Raw genomic sequence first — 4,705 nt, 5'->3', positions numbered from 1 at the left:
AAAAAAAAAAAAAAACTGCAGAGAAAGGTTTACTCTACTAGAGAAAGCAGGGTAAACCTTTCCGGGATAAAATGTTTCTCTCCCGGGTGTCAGGGAGCCGCTATCTTATTGCGGGAGACTCCCGGAACATCCGGGAGAGTTGAAATGTCTGGGATAGCAGTGGGAAAGTTCCTGTGGTGCTTCCCAGCTCAGTCGGTCACTCACCATCCCTGTGAGAGACAACTGCAGCTTTGCTTCCATCACGGCAGACCTTTACCCTTTTCTTCCCCAGTCTTCTGACAGTGGCCATGTTTACTAAGGGCAGATTACTAGCTCTCCTATTACTTCCTGGATTTCTGGCACATGTGACTAGGACATGTGACCATGCACATCATCTCAGGGGAGGAAAATTTATTTTACTGAGATGAGATTTCCCAGCAATGCTCTGCTGATGACAAGGCAATCCCAGTGTGCATGGCGTTGGCAAACTGAAGTCATTTTGCCCTTTCAAAGCAGGAAGTGAATGCTCTACAAGTATTTCATAGTCACAGCATTTTACATCTGACATGTCAATGTTATTATTAATCATCACACATAGAGGGATGCATCGGTAGAATTAGATTTTTGAGTGTAAAGGTCCGCTTTAATGTGAAGCATTATCTCTAGCACACTCTACTGGTGAACACTCAGCACAGCCAGTGACTGAGAATGATCACCGCACTTAATAGAGTACACTGAGCCAGCACAGCTAAGCTGACTAAGTCTACACTGACAAATCACAAAAAAATAGACAAAGAGACTTTAGGGAAGCACTCGTGAAGTGCACTCATATATTATAGGGGTTTCTTCCTGTACGCTGCATATATGCGCACTGGTCTCTGTGCTAGGAGTGCTCTTTATAGTGTATCCACAGTATGGAGACCGAGTTGTCGCCAACAGCCCAGGGTCTTATGCGAACAAACATACGCTAGTGTCAGGGCCTGATCTCGGTTATTGTTAGGGTCAGTGTCAGTTTGTTTTAGTTAGGATTAAACGGGGCTAAACTGTTGTTAACTCTTGCAGTGGGACTACCCTCCTCGCACAGCAAGGGTTAACTGTTAGTTTTTGTCTAGGTGCAAAAAAGAAAAGAAATACTCTCCCGATCCTCAAAACTGGCTTGCTGTTCGACCGGTCTCTGGAGCCTCTCTCCTGCAGCGATGGTATGTCCCTTGGTGTCCTCACATCCATACACTATGTATAGAATGTGATGACTCACGAGAACTTAGACCCCTGCAGTGAAGGAGGAAAGAGGTTCCAAGGTCTAAGGCTGGCTACACACCTTACAACCATCGCAAGACTTTTGTCTTGCGATGGTTGTAAGGTACTTAAAAAAACGTACGATCTGCCTATCTTGCATAGGCAGATCGTACTTGCGATGATCGCAAGCCACGCCCCCTGAGGGGCGGGCTTCCGATGACCGCAATGCCGAGCGGGCAGTGTGCGCTTGCGCACACCGGCCCGTACGGCTTTTATCGTACGGACATACCACAAACCCGCCGAACATCGTACGATGCTCGGCGGGTTTTCGAACATGTCCGTAAGTTAAAAGTCGTGCGACCTTACAGTAGTAGAGGTCGCACGGCTTCCACACACCTTACGATAATCGTACGATCGCGGGATTTACCGCGATTATTGTAAGGTGTGTGGGGACCTTAAGGTTGCACCGGTCTAAGAACAAGCTGATTCCGATAATTAGGTGAGCATAACTTTTTTATCTTAGCAAAAATGAGCGCTTAACCCTTGCAGTGCAGGGGTAGCCCCAATGCAAGAGTTATGAAGTTTTTCCCAGATTTCTCCTTTAAAAAAAAAACTTTTTTATTTAGTGTCAACATTATGCACTGTTGTTTCTGGGCCCTACTATGGGTACAGAAAACTAATAATGAACACATATTTGATATCGCCATGAACGTCAGTAGAATTTTTTTTGGGGTGGCGGCTCATAGTAATGGAAAGAAATATAAGAAGAATGGCTGCTGCTATCCAAATCAAGGCTTGGTTGCTATTACTCAGATTGAGGCTTTACAGCTACTATCCAAATGGTATCTTGACAGCGTCTTTCCAGATGGAGTCTTGGCTGCGCTGCTGATAATAACAGATCAAGGCATGGCTGCTGATAATGATAACAGATCAAGGCATGGCTGCTGATATCAAGTCGAGGCTTGGCTGAAGATATCAGATCGAGGCTTGGCTGAAGATATCAGATCGAGGCTTGGCTACTGCTATCCAGAGATCGAGGCTCGGCTTCTTCTGCCTAGATCGAGGCTTGGTTACTTTCCCCAGACTGAGGCCGGGCTGGTGCAGAGGAATAGACCATTTAGTAGGAGCGTGAAGCTGAAAAGGGTGATGAAGCTGCCGGTTTTTTCCCTTGTCTGTGTGCAGTGATGAACTGAGGAAGGTGACAATAGGAGAGGTACAGTGCTGACTACAGTATTAGAATATTCGGGTATATTCCTCGTGCCGGGTGGTATGTTCTGCTTCTGGGATACCAGTGGGTGGCATGCATCCATAATGCACAGATTAGAATAGTTGGACACACATTGCTATGCGCTGACATCTTTCATGGATTGTTTGACCTCTTTGTATCCGGGATGTCTCTTGTGGTCTGTCCTGACTACAGATCTACAGTCACCAGTGTGTGTGTGTGGGAGTTGTCATCGTTTCCTTATAGTTGTCAATGTTCCTGCCATCCATCAATATTTATTTATGACCATGTACTAACACTGCATGGCCAGATATTTTCTTCTCATTCAGCATCTGATACTTGGCTGTTCATTGATTTTACAGAGAACTTTACTTGCATTGTATCATTAATCTACAGGCTGACAAATGGAAAAATATTTCCTGTTTTACTTTTAGGGCCGCGTTTCATATTACACCCATATTCAGGGTGTAACATAACACACGGTCACATCCCCTCCCCCACTTACCTGAATCGTGAGGTTCTCCTCCCTGTTAGAATTTAAATTTGGTGTGGGTGTGCTTAGCTCCACCCACACGGCTGCATCATCCATTCATAGGTGATTTGACAGGATCTGTGAATGGAGAGACTACAAGACCCGTCGGCTACCCCAGGAGAGGGACTTGTAGTTCTGAATGGAGTAGAAGTGCAATGATGTCACCACACGTCATCATACTTCCTACTGTTCCTTAGCTGAAAGTACGTACCTTGGTACGGACAGGAGCTGGGAGGAAGAGTCTGCAGGAGGCAGAGCATTGCATTCCCTGATCCACTAATCGGGCTTAAATGCAAAAAATTTATAAATCCACATTTCTGTTTGTTATTGTGTGTGCCTTTTTTTTATTTATTTTTTTGCAAAAGTTGGACTATACTTTTAAAATACCCTAGAAATGACTATGCCCTAGTACTGTGCTCCGCTGTCATGTTACATACTTTAAAGCAGAACTCCAGGGACAAGGTTTTGTAACCCTTACAGTGGGGCTACCCCGGCACTGCAAGGGTTAGGTGCTCATTTTTGTCTAGGTTCAAAAATAACAACTTTATACTCGCCCAATTCTCAGAGACGGCATTCTCTTAGACTACTCCGCAGAGCCTCTCTTCCCCTCTGCTGCCCACTGGTCTAAGGTCCTGCGAGTCATCATGTTGTGTACACTGTGTATAGGACGTTATAAGATAGAGGATGTACATAACATGTGAAGATGGAGGAGGTTCACAGCCTTGGAGGATGGTGGGGATCCACGGCCTTGGAGGATGGAGGGGATCCACGGCCTTGGAGGATGGAGGGGGTCCACGGCCTTGGAGGATGGAGGGGGTCCACAGCATGTTTCCCCCCAAAAAGCTGATTAGTTACAGGCACTGTTCTCTCAACAATTTGCAGTCTGGTTCCTTTAATAAAAGTCAATTGACAAAAGAACTTTGGTCAAACAGAACTGTGCTAGCAGGGCCACGCACAATTCAACCAGTGTATGATCAACTTGAAGCAGAACTTGGGGGGGGGTGTACTCCTACCCCTACCCCTGCACTGCAATAGCTAAGTGCTTGTTTTGTCCAGGGAGCTCAAATAAAGCTGTACAACTCACCTGATCTCCGCTCCTGCGTCATTCTGCGCTTACTAATGCTCCCCTCTGTTCCAGATGTTGGAATGTTCTTCAGCCTCCTCATGTCTAATGCAGGTCAATGGACCTGCCTTGGATATGATGACGTCAGCGGTCCTTAGACTGCGAGGGTACGTTTTCTGTTTTCCTAGGCTTTAAAACAAGCAACAACAAAGCAAAAACCTTATGACTTGAGGTATAGTACATTGTTGTGTCTGTACTCCTTTCGGTTTATTATTACCTGGGAGTTTCAGTTCCTGTTCACTTCTCATTTGTTTAGTAGGATGAATGTGTGGATTGTAGTACTTCTTCTTTTCGTCCTGTGATACTAATGTTTGATCCCAGAGTCCTCCTTTGTGGTAAAACAACGTGACATTACAATAATGCAGAATATATATTTAAAGGAGAAGTATGGGGTCAGTGTTTTTCCCCATAGTTCTCCTTAGGGTAACGGGAGAACACAAACTAGCGTCCTCCCGTTACCCTAAGCTCAGTATTCCGCAAGCTACAGCTCGCGGTATACTGAGACGCCGCAGCTGAAGCGGATACCGACGTAGATGACGGGATCTGCCCAGCTGCGTGAGTGACAGCTGGCTCTGCCTATCTAGAAGCAGAGCCAGCTGTACCCGCCCCC

The 4,705-nt window shown here is 45.9% G+C and overlaps 1 protein-coding gene across 1 annotated transcript in view; it reads left to right on the top strand.

The window, feature by feature from the left end:
- The first annotated feature begins 2,292 nt into the window (after positions 1-2,292).
- The window catches only part of TRAK2 (trafficking kinesin protein 2), a 53,770-nt gene continuing 51,357 nt past the window's right edge, over positions 2,293-4,705 (top strand). Inside the window, exon 1 of the mRNA XM_018566274.1 lies at positions 2,293-2,428. The gene's annotated coding sequence lies outside the window, so the exon portion shown is untranslated. The remainder of the gene's footprint in view (positions 2,429-4,705) is intronic.

The sequence above is a fragment of the Nanorana parkeri genome, unplaced genomic scaffold (assembly GCF_000935625.1).
Source record: "Nanorana parkeri isolate BGI_ZX_2015 unplaced genomic scaffold, ASM93562v1 scaffold930, whole genome shotgun sequence".
Lineage (NCBI taxonomy): Eukaryota > Metazoa > Chordata > Amphibia > Anura > Dicroglossidae > Nanorana > Nanorana parkeri.
The sequence above is the reverse complement of the archived record's forward strand: the minus strand, read 5'-3'. Positions and strand labels throughout refer to the sequence as shown.